Source organism: Phyllobates terribilis, unplaced genomic scaffold, assembly GCF_046119375.1.
Source record: "Phyllobates terribilis strain yellow unplaced genomic scaffold, ASM4611937v1 Scaffold_2__4_contigs__length_985480577, whole genome shotgun sequence".
Lineage (NCBI taxonomy): Eukaryota > Metazoa > Chordata > Amphibia > Anura > Dendrobatidae > Phyllobates > Phyllobates terribilis.
The window spans coordinates 180,435,266-180,447,926 of record NW_027362762.1 but is presented as its reverse complement, the minus strand read 5'-3'; positions in this window follow the sequence as shown (position 1 = coordinate 180,447,926).

Sequence of the window (12,661 nt, the reverse complement as noted above, 5' to 3'; positions counted from 1 at the left end):
ACCACCATATCATCAGGGTGACCGTGATGCATCACCCACATAATTTTTTTGTAAGGGTGTTTATGATGCCCGAATGAAATTTTTTTAGAGGCCTACCTCTAACATTCTGTATGTTATACAGTATGTTATATAGTATGTTCATGTATACCCCTCAGGGGTAAATGTTTTTCAGCCCATGCACTTAGTATACTAGTATAGGAGGCCCACTCCTTAACAATGGTAACAATTTTATTTAATGAGGACCTCCTCTACGTTTCTTCAAAGGGGTATTGGAGTGTGTCCAATTTTTGGCAGCCCTTGCAGTTACTGCATGGGCATTACCACTATAGGAGACCCACCCCTTAATAATGGGACAATTTTTTCAATGAGGCCCTCCTCTATGTCTCTTCAATGGGGTATTGGGGTGCATCCAAATTTTTGGCAGCCCTTGCAGTCACTGCATACGCAATAACAATAGTGAGGGCCAACTGCTGGCCCTTCAACAATAGTAAGGGCCACCTGATGGCCTTGTAAAAATAGGCTTGGTGACTTTCAGAGTCCTTCCAAAAGGACTTTGATTTCATAAATGAAACAGGATGTGCCTGATCATGTCTCACACACCACATGGCCAGATAAGGTTAAAATGACATTTACTGGTGAGTGTATTTTTCACCATTGAAAGCAATGCAAAAATGCATCAACCAAAATTCTACTTGTGAACATAGCCCAAGGTGTGGAGGAGCATTTTTTGTTTGTTTGTTTTTTTGCCTAATATGCAAGTCATTACCCTGGAAAGAATGTTCCTTAATGTTTTTTCCAGGAAAATCCATTTTGGCTTCATTTTTGTTTTTGCATGTTTAATTGTGTGTCCGGAAAAATGGCGTAATACTCTGACAACATTGTTCACAGCAGTGACCTGAGAGTCAGAGATGCTTCCATTGATCTTCCCCATGCTGTTCCCATGTCATTTCAGCACTGTTCCCATTGATTTGGGTAATATTTAGGCCCCCTGTAGACCTTCGAGGGGGCCGCTGGAAAAATGCTTGAGTTTCCCATTGACTTACATTGGACTCGTTGCTCGGGTTGAGCACCCGAGCATTACGATTTGCTCGCCCCGAGCAAACAAGCACCCAAACATTTAGTGCTCGCTCATCAATATTCGAGAATAAGAAATACTGATAACATGACATGCTTCATAAATATATAGAGAATTGTGTTGAATTTGCTACATTTCTCTATACTACTAGGAATATTTTCCTTTATGCCTGATATACCGTAATTTATTGCACTACACTAATGGGATATGCTTAGTACTGTTTGCAGCTGACCTGTGTTTACTTCGTGGATCCTAAATCTACAGTACAATAAGAAATATGAGATACTGTATAAATTTTACCTAATCTAGTTTGGGATTATGTATGAGAGATATTTGTGGATATTATGATTTATTATTACACCATTATTATCTATTGTTACACCATTATATGCCTGACGCTTGATTAAGACTATACGAGTGGTTTATATAGAGTCATCTGTTTTGTGGCTTGATCATACGTTTGATTAGAGTATTCAGGTACATTGAGCAGATTGTTCTAAACAGTGAGATCAACCAATATAGATGACAATGACTACTATTTTTAACATCAAATGCTTGTTTATTATTTTATACATCTTTGCATGAGCATATTAGGACTAGCCTTAGGTGAGCGCGGGGTGCCACTTGCGTCCCTATGGTGCCAACCTCCACTGTAAATTTGGGATAGGATAGGCCGTTAACAGGGTCTTTCTTATTTCCTTTCCTATAGGTTTTTTTCTGGTCAGGTATTGGTTACCTGTATTTAATTTTAACATATTTTTGATAATATTTTCTTATTTTAACAGATTAATAAAAGTAATGTTTTAATATTACGTCTATAGAGTGCATGGTCCTAAGAATAATTTAATGTCTTTTATCATGATAATGTGAGTTATTCATGTTTTATCTCTGCAAATGCAGAAATATGGAACTTTATTTGATTAATATGAATATGTACAAGAGGTATTTAAAGGAGTTCTCTATAAGAGTACATTTCTGTGGGGTCAATCTGCAGTTCCCGTGAATATGTAGTACATTTTCCATGCAGAAAATGGTCTGCAAATTATAGTGGTAGATTTGTAAATGACATTTCACGAAATCTAATTCACACGCTGCTGAGAAAATCTGCAGCGGCAATTGATCAATGCTACAGATTTAAAACCCACAGCTTGTCAATTGGTGCTGTGGAGGTCACTTCGTATTTCACCCTTTGAAATGCATATGCTGAAAAGATGCGCCTTTCCTACAACGTAGTCTGAACAGGTATTTACTGCAGAGTGCTCCAACACATTTCCATTATTCTTACTGATTAACATGATTTAAAACACTATTTTTAGTAAATGCTCTCTAGAGAAGCATAGAAGCAAATAATACCTGTAGAGTACAATAGTGCATACTGTGCACAGGAGGTCCTACCACGTTGAGCAGCACATGCAGTACCATCTTGCAGGCAACCAATGTAGGATGCTTCGTTTTAAAGAAGTGTGACATGAAGAACAGTGACATTTACATCATTATTTTATTTTATTTTTTTTTAGTAAATGCCCTCGAAGTAAGTTTTAAAGAAAATAATAACTTTGGGGTAGAATAGTGCATACTGTGTATAGGTGGTCCAGCCACATTGAGAAGCACATGCAGTACCATCTTGCAGGTTATCACCTTGAGATGCTTCGTTTTAGCGAAGTGTGACATGAAGAAAAGTGACATTTATATAGTCAATTTTCTTATTAGTAAATGCCCTCTAAGTAAGCTTTGAAGCAAATAATAACTGTAGAGTAGAATAGTGCATACTGTGCACAGGTGGTCCGACCACGTTGAGTAGCACATGCAGTGCCATCTTGCAGGCAACCACCGTAGGAGGTTTAGTTTTAGAGAAGTGTGACATGAAGAATAGTGACATTTACATAGTCAATTTTCTTGTTTTAGTAAATGCCCTCTAAGCAAACATTGAAGCAAATAATAAGTGTAGAGTATATTGTGTGCACAGGTGGTCTTACCACTTTGAGCAGCACATGTAGTGCCATCCTGCAGGCAACCACCATAGGATGCTTAGTTTTAAAGAAGTGTCACATGAGGAACAGTGACATTTATATAGTCAATTTTCTTTTTTTAGTAAATGCCCTTTAAGTAAGTTCTAAAGCAAATAATAACTTTGGGGCAGAATGGTGCATACTGTGCACAGGTGGTCCTACCACATTGAGAAGCACATGCAGTACCATCTTGCAGGCTTTCACCTTGAGATGCTTAGTTTTAGAGAAGTGTGACATGAAGAAAAGGGACATTTACATAATCAATGTTCTTATTAGTAAATGCCCTCTAAGTAAGCATTGAAGGAAATAATGACTGTAGCATAGAATAGTGCATACTGTGTGCACAGGTGGTCCGACCACATTGAGAAGCACATACAATGCCATCTGGCAGGTTACCACCTTAGGATGCCTAGCTTTAGAGAAGACATGATGAACAGTGATGCTTTTCGATTTCTCTTTTTTTTCCTTAAATGATGTGAAGGTGTGATATAGTGCCTACTGATGCCTCGGTATATGACAGTTGAAAGCACAAGATAATGTTCACTATTGCTGCAATGATTTATTTTGCTTCTCAACATGAAAAATCACTAAATTATTTGTATTACTTTTGTTGGTTTACAACTATATGTAAAAACAAAAATGAAAGTCTGTCTGGTCTAACAGCATTTATTTGCATTGGTTTTCCTAGCGATTTTTGAGTCAAGAAATGCTGTGGTTAAATTTTGGCTGTAAGTCGATAGAAAATAATTACATTTATTTTGTGTTTCTTTATTTAAAATGTTTTGAACCATTGTCTTGTGCCCTGGATTTTTCTAATACTTACCGTATTCTATGTCTGGCATTTTTTTCAGGCCTTTCTTTTAGGACTGGAAAAAAGCATGAAAAACTCCACTCAAACAATGAAGAAAAAAAATAATGACATTTGTTAAAAGCCATCCAAAAAATGATTGCAAAAAAAAAAATTACATTTGTAGGCAATGTTTTTGAGTAAGCCTGTGAGCTCTTGCAGCCCCTCAACCAAAAATAGTGATTGACAAATTCGTAACCCCTTCCTGCTTATCGGCATACCTGTACGTACTGCGCTGGGGTGACAGTGTGGGCAGAGGGCTAAGCTCCCTCCATATGAAACAGATGTCGGCTGTGTTAAACAGCCAGCATCTGTCTCTAACAGCAGAGGCTGCTGCTGTGCTCCTATTGCTGTTAACCATTTAGATGCTGCTGTTAATCTCTGAGAGCAGCATTTAAATAATGTCATCGCTGGTGCACATGCGCCTGATCCATCGTCCCCCCACAAAATGATGACGAGACGCCGATGGGTTACCTTCTGAAGGTCTCCATCACTCCTATCTTCATACTCCTGTGAATCAAAGCCACAGACAGAGTTTCATATGAGACTGCGATTTACAATATATACTGCAATATTGTAGTCCCTTTGGGAACTTGAACCTGCGATTGTCAGACTGGTTAAATTATAAACTGCAATACCATATAATGTATATAAGGGGCATTGTTACTTTAAGGGGACACTCAAGGGTATTTATTTCTTGATGGGGGAACTTGAGGAATTATAACCTTCAGAGCAGAATAACGGCCTTATTACGTTTTAGGATGCACAATGGGGGCACTAATACTTTCTATGAGACACTATCAGTTTTAGAGGAACTCTCTATAACACATCCTGTCTGTGTAGCATTTATTTTGGAGGGAGTAATCGTAGTAATGACACCATTATTGAAGTATTGGGGTCACTGTTCAATGCCGCAGATGCAGGCAGGATGATGAGTTTTTGTAGGTTGGGAATAGGGACTGTGCTGAAAATATAAGAAGTAAAATGTTCTTTCTTTTAAGCTCTGCAGACGAGAAGAGGCTGGAAGAAGTTGTCATAATGGTCAGGCCCAACGTCTGCACCCGGTGCACCCGGGCAAGTGCCGGGGCCCTGAGCAAGCGGAGGGACCCACTCGCCGTCACGGACACCGGCGCGCTATGGGGTCCATGAGTCGGGTGAGCCCCATGCCAGTGCCTGCGAGTGGGTCCTTCTCACTTGCTCAGGGCCCTGGCACTTGCAATAATTACCTCTCACTGTTCCACCGCTGCCCGGTGTCTTCCACGTCTTCTGACTGTGATGTCTCAGGACAGAGGGTGTGATGATGTCACTACAGCATGCCCTCGGCTGAGCAGTCACAGTGCAGAGAGCGGGAAGTCGGTGAGGCTGAGGAGTCCGGAGCACTGCAGCGGCAGCAGGGAATGAGAAGAGGTGAGTATTTGATTTTTTTTTATGTATGGAGTATTATATGGGGCCCATTAAGTATGGAGCAATATATGGGTCCAAATATGTATGGAGCATTATATGGGGCCCATTATGTATGGAGTATTATATGGGGCCCATTATGTATGGAGCAATATACGGGGCCCATTATGTATGAAGCATTATATGGGGCCCATTATTCTGTATGGAACATTATATGGGGCCCATTATGTATGGAGAATTATATGGGGACCATTATGTATGGAGCATTATATGGGGCACTTACTATATGCAGCCCATTATTCTGTATGGAGCAATATATGGGGCCCAATAATTCTGTATGGAGCATAATATGGGGTCCATTCTGTATGGTGCAATATATGGGGCTCATTATACTGTATGGAGGACTATGTGGTGCCCATAATACTATATGGAGGACTATATTGTCCGGTCTGCACTGTGCGCTGCGAGGATTCGCCGGTTTCTGAGCTATAGTAGAATTTACAATAGATATCGGTCATGTAACGTAAGAAGTGAAATCTTTGGCATTGTACACTATATATATATATATATATATATATATATATATATATATATATATATACAGTACAGACCAAAAGTTTGGACACACCTACTCATTTAAAGATTTTTCTGTATTTTCATTACTATGAAAATTGTACATTCACACTGAAGGCATCAAAACTATGAATTTACACATGTGGAATTATATACTTAACACAAGTGTGAAACAACTGAAAATATGTCTTATATTCTAGATTCTTCAAAGTAGCCAACTTTTGCTTTGATGACTGCTTTGCACACTCTTGGCATTCTCTTGATGAGCTTCAAGAGGTAGTCACCGGAAATGGTCTTCCAACAATCTTGAAGGAGTTCCCAGAGATGCTTAGCACTTGTTGGCCCTTTTGCCTTCACTCTGCGGTCCAGCTCACCCCAAACCATCTCGATTGGGTTCAGGTCTGGTGAATGTGGAGGCCAGGTCATCTTGCGTAGCCCCCCATCACTCTCCTTCTTGGTCAAATAGCCCTTACACAGCCTGGAGGTGTGTTTGGGGTCATTGTCCTGTTGAAAAATAAATGATGGTCCAACTAAACGCAAACCGGATGGAATAGCATGCCGCTGCAAGATGCTGTGGTAGCCAAGCTGGTTCAGTATGCCTTCAATTTTGAAAAAATCCCCAACAGTGTCACCAGCAAAGCACCCCCACACCATCACACCTCCTCCTCCATGCTTCACGGTGGGAACTAGGCATGTAGAGTCCAGTTCACCTTTTCAGCGTCGCACAAAGACACGGTAGTTGGAACCAAAGATCTCAAATTTGGAGTCATCAGACCAAAGCACAGATTTCCACTGGTCTAATGTCCATTCCTTGTGTTCTTTACCCAAACTTGTCTCTTCTGCTTGTTGCCTGTCCTTAGCAGTGGTTTCCTAGCAGCTATTTTACCAGGAAGGCCTGCTGCACAAAGTCTCCTCTTAACAGTTGTTGTAGAGATGTGTCTGCTGCTAGCACTCTGTGTGTCATTGACCTGGTCTCTAATCTGAGCTGCTGTTAACTTGCGATTTCTGAGGATAAACTTATCCTCAGAAGCAGAGGTGACTCTTGATCTTCCTTTCCTGGGGCGGTCCTCATGTGAGCCAGTTTCTTTGTAGCGCTTGATAGTTTTTGCAACTGCACTTGGGGACACTTTCAAAGTTTGCCCAATTTTTCGGACTGACTGACCTTCATTTCTTAAAGTAATGATGGCCACTCGTTTTTCTTTACTTAGCTGCTTTTTTCTCACCATAATACAAATTCTAACAGTCTATTCAGTAGGACTATCTGCTGTGTATCCACCTGACTTCTGCACAACACAACTGATGGTCCCAACCCTATTTATAAGGCAAGAAATCCCACTTATTAAACCTGACAGGGCACACCTGTGAAGTGAAAAGCATTTCCGATGACTACCTCTTGAGGCTCATCAAGAGAATGCTAAGAGTGTGCAAAGCAGTCATCAAAGCAAAAGGTGGCTACTTTGAAGAACCTAGAATATAAGACATATTTTCAGTTGTTTCACACTTTTTTGTTAAGTATATAATTCCACATGTGTTAATTCATAGTTTTGATGCCTTCAATGTGAATGTACAATTTTCATACTCATGAAAATACAGAAAAATCTTCAAATGAGAAGGTGTGTCCAAACTTTTGGTCTGTACTATATATATATATATATATATATATATATATATATATATATTCCTCTGCCATATCTGTGTATCATGAATCGTGGTATGTGTTAAAGGGGCCCACTAAGACTCTTTCGCCCGGGGCCCACGAAAACCTGGAGCCGGCTCTGATAATGGTCTGGGCCAGATGGAAAAATTCCAGAAAAGTGAATGACTCCAATCAGAAAGAACGTCAGCTGTAAGTCACTATATTGTATATACCTGAACTGTAACCACTTATATGCTCTGCAGGACTGATATCTACTGCTATATGGCCACAGTATGGTGGCCACACAGTGTTTTTTTTTTTTCTCTTTTTTTTTATTTAGGATCAGTTTAATGTATTTAAATCATTATGTGGAAGGTATATGGTGGAATCAATAGTATTATTGTGTTTTGTTATGTAGAGATATTGGTGATATTATTATATTATGTACTAGCTATTGAACCCGTTCTACACCTGGGTGGCGAGCATTTTTATTGGTATATGGTCTCCCATGCTGGTATGTGTGGTATGTGCTGCCTCCCTCCTGGTATTTGTGCTGCCCCCATCCTGTCCCCACCATCCTATCCTGGTATGCATGGCACCCTTCATTCCTATTCTGGTATGCATGGCACCCCTCATCCCCAATCCCAGTATGCATGGCACCCCTCATCCCCAATCCCGGTATGCATGGCACCCCTCATCCCCTATCCCCGTATGCATGGCACCCCTCAACCCTTATCCAGGTATGCGTGGCACCCCTCACCCCCAATCCTGGTATGCGTGGCACCCCTCATCTCCAATCCTAGTATGCATGGTACCCCATCCCTCATCCCTATCCTGGTATGTATGGTACCCCATCCCTCATCCCCATACTGGTATTCATGGCCCCTCATCCAAATCCTGGTATGCGTGGCACCCCTCATCCCCAATTCCGGTATGCGTGGCACCCCTCATCCCCAATCCCGGTATGCGTGGCACCCCTCATCCCCAATCCCGGTATGCGTGGCTCCCCTCATCCCCAATCCCGGTATGCGTGGCTCCCCTCATCCCCAATCCCGGCATGCGTGGCTCCCCTCATCCCCAATCCCGGCATGCGTGGCTCCCCTCATCCCCAATCCAGGTATGCGTGGCTCCCCTCATCCCCAATCCCAGTATGCGTGGCTCCCCTCATCCCCAATCCCGGTATGCGTGGCTCCCCTCACCCCCAATTCCGGTATGCGTGGCTCCCCTCATCCCCAATCCCGGTATGCGTGGCTCCCCTCATCCCCAATCCCGGTATGCGTGGTACCCCGCACCCCCCAATCCTGGTATGCGTGGTACCCCTCACCCCCCAATCCTGGTATATGCATGTTCCCCTCACCCCCCAATCCTGGTATATGCATGGTCCCCTCACCCCACAATCCTGGTATATGCGTGGTCCCCTCACCCCAAAATCCTGATATGTGTGGCCCCCTCTTCCCTACACACATACAAAAAAAAAAAAACAGTTATACTCACCTTTCTTCTCTGTACTCCAGCGCTGCTGCGTCCTCTTCTGCCGGAGGCCGGGGGAGGAGAGCGGCGCCGGAGCACCGCGCTGTCCAGCGCCATTTTGCTGAAGACACACTGTAAATGTGTCTTCAGTAAAATGGCAAAGGATAGCGCTATGGCAAGCGCCGATCCGACGCCTCACTCCTGCCCCCGGTCTCCGGCCAGAAGAGAGGCGCTGCGGCAACGCTCCTCCCAGTCAGGTAAGTATGCAAGTATGGCGCCGGAGATCGCGGTATGCGTTCAGTGTGTACGCATACCGCGATCTCCGGCGCCATACACCTCCTCTTACCTGTAACGGCTGGATGCCTGCTTCTGTCTGGAGCCAGACTACGCGTCACGCATGCGCAGTCTATCGAGGCTTCAGACAGAGGTACACATCCCCGGTTATATTATAGATTCGCTATGTAGTGGTAATGGTAGTGGACATTGTGTACTTGTATTATTTGGGCTTGCATTGTAGTAATTGTAGTAACATAGACCTATGTATAGTGTGTTTTAAGGTTATCAACAGCAGTATGCAATACTTATATATGTATATATTCTCTATTTATTAACAATTGGTTGTTGGGGTGGGGGGTTGTATGTGGGGGTCATCTATTTTGGCGCTTGAGGCTCATCTTTTAAGACCCTAGCAATGCCCCTGCCTCTAGCAATGCCCCTGCCTCTGGCAATGCCCCTGCCTCTGGCAATGCCGTGTGAATACACCCTTAGACTGAAATCTTCACTGGCAGCTGCTGGATGTGCAATGAACTTTGGCATTAACTAGTAACACATTAGAAATATCTGGAGTCATGGAAAGCAGGAAATGGTGACCTCTCACACAAACAGATGTAAGAAAAGCTTCCATTACATCAAAGGTCCTGAATGAATTAACTCTTTCATCTAGGAGGGGAATCAATGTCACATAGATGGGTAACCTGGAAAAATAGATATCAATGACAATTTTTTAAAATAACCTTTACTGATTGCATTCAGTTCATTACTCATTACTGAGTAGAACAATTACTCAGTCATTTTTAATTATTAACTGTCAAAGGGAACCTGACAGCTCATACATCCTACGTGCCACGGGCAGCATGTATCAGACGCTAGGTGGATGATCGCTGCCAGGTATGTCTGACTCAGAAACGCTGAAGCATTTAAGAAAAAAAACATACTTTAAAAGCCACCAGGGGCAGAGCCTGCTTCTCTGCAGTGACAGGTTTCTCCTCGAGGCACCCAGGAGAAACTTGTCACTCCAAGGGAGCGGGCGGGAAGAAGTTGCCAGGGACCCAAGTGTCCGACTAGTCTCCCTTGTGGTTTGGTCCTTGATGGCCACTACAGTATGTTTTTCGCTGAAACACCACAGTGTTTCAGACTCTCAAGCATACCTGGCTGAAATCATGCAGCCAGTGTCTGATGTGTACTATCCGTGGATCAGGCTGCTTGTATCAGCTGCCAGGTTCCCTTTAATAATAACACCAAACATTCTGACATACAAATATAACAAACAAGTATCAATGGTAAAATGAATAATTATTCTACGATATTTATTGGAGAATTTTTTGCATGTCCTGTAGCCACTGTTAAAGTATATTTAATTTTTACACATTGGTGGTCTTCAAGCTTACTTCATTCAATATGGGATCCATTGCTGATAGCACCCAATATCTAAGCTGTTTATTTTGGGAGGGGTGTGATAATAAGGGCCTTGCTTTCTCTGAGTGAAAGCTATGACGCAATTCAGCCCTATAAAGAAGTTCAATAACAGGCCTTAGTCAGATTGCACTTATTGTTGGGGGGAAGGACAAAGAACAGGGCACAGAAATCCTATGTGTCAAATACTTATTCTCCACCAAAGTTTGTTATGGGAGACAAGCTACCCTAAGGCTAAGTGCCCACGATGCAGAAATGCTGCATATTTTTTTTGCATCTCCCTGGCAGGAAAAAACGCATGCGGATTTTACATGCGTTTTTCCCGCCAGGTAGAAGCATTTAAGCGTTTTTGCAGCATTTCCGCATGCGGGTTATCAAGCGCTTTTCCAAGCGATTTTAGCATCACTTGGAAAAGTGCTTGACAACTTGGTCACACTATAAAAATCCATACAACCGGCATAGATTTATATAGTGTGACCAAGTAATAGTTAAAAAAAAAGAAAAAGCATGGTAAAAAATAAAGATTATACTTACCTTCTGATGGCCCCCGGTCTTTTCTCTGCTGCGTTCGGTCTCTTGTGTGGCTCGCGGTGGTGTGAAAGGACCTTTCATGACGTCATTTAGTCATGTGAAAGGTCACGCGACCGCCGACGTCAGCAATCGCGTGACCTGTCACATGACTAAATGATGTCATGAAAGGTCCTTTTAGACCATTGCGAGCCACCCAACACACCGGACGCATCACTGAGGAGACCGGGGGCCATCGGAAGGTAAGTATAATCTTTATTTTTTATTTTAAATTCTTTTTTTATAGTACCCGGGTCTGGATGAGAGTCTCCTCTTCTCCAGACCCGGGTACCATCCGCACATTGAATCGCTTAATATCCGCATGTGCACATGTAGTCATGCGAATATTAAGCGATTCAATGCAAGTCAATGGCGACAATTACGCTGTGTGTCCGCAAAATTAATGGACATGTTGCATATTTTTCCGCAATGATAATCCGCAGCGGAAATTTCCCCAGCATGTGCACAGCACATGCGGATTATCATTGGGGACCATGGGGCACTTATTACCAAGCGTTTTTTAAGTGTTTTCGCTGTGGAAATTCTGCGGAAAAAATGCTTGAAAAACGCATAGTGGGCATGCAGCCTAATAAAAATTATTTTGCCAGTGATATTGGCCATCTAATTGGCCATTAGACTGTGATGGGTATCCCAAATGGACGACCTCAGTAATTATGAAGGGTGACATATCAACCTTGCCAGAATGGCTAATTATAGACAACAGATAATATCCAACACTAAATATAATGTTTATAAGAAACAAGACATGAAAACATAAGATCAGTGTGGCCTTCATCATCATCGTCTTCATCATCATCATCATCATCATCATCATAAAATACAAGAGCCATGGTTAATCAAATTCATCTCCAGCCATGTCATAGATACATTTTATATTAGTGAAACAGAGGTGTAACTATAGTGAGTATAGGGGTTGTAGTTGCACCCGTGCAATAAAGCACAGGGAGGCCCAAAATTTCCATTTGGCCCATATAATAATCAAATTCATTTAAAGACTCTTAATGAAGATTTTGCATTGGGGCCAACAAGCTTCAAGTTACACCATCGTGGTGATAACTATATTATAACTATATTATATGGTCTCCCTGCTCAGAAATGTATATTACTGAAATTTAAAACATTCTAGGAAAATGGCTATTGATTTGTAAACTTCCTTGCATAAAATACAGTGCCAAAGTTTGGTCCTTAATCTGTCAATAGCAATCTCTGAGTGGTGCCAAAGGAAACCAAAGTCATAGACTACAACAATTTGACATACTATAAGATCATTTTGACTTCTCTTTCCCTTGGGGACACACATTTAGGGTAAAGAGTAAGCAAGACAAAGATATGGTAATCTGAATACTTTCCACTGAAAGTCTGTGAAGCAA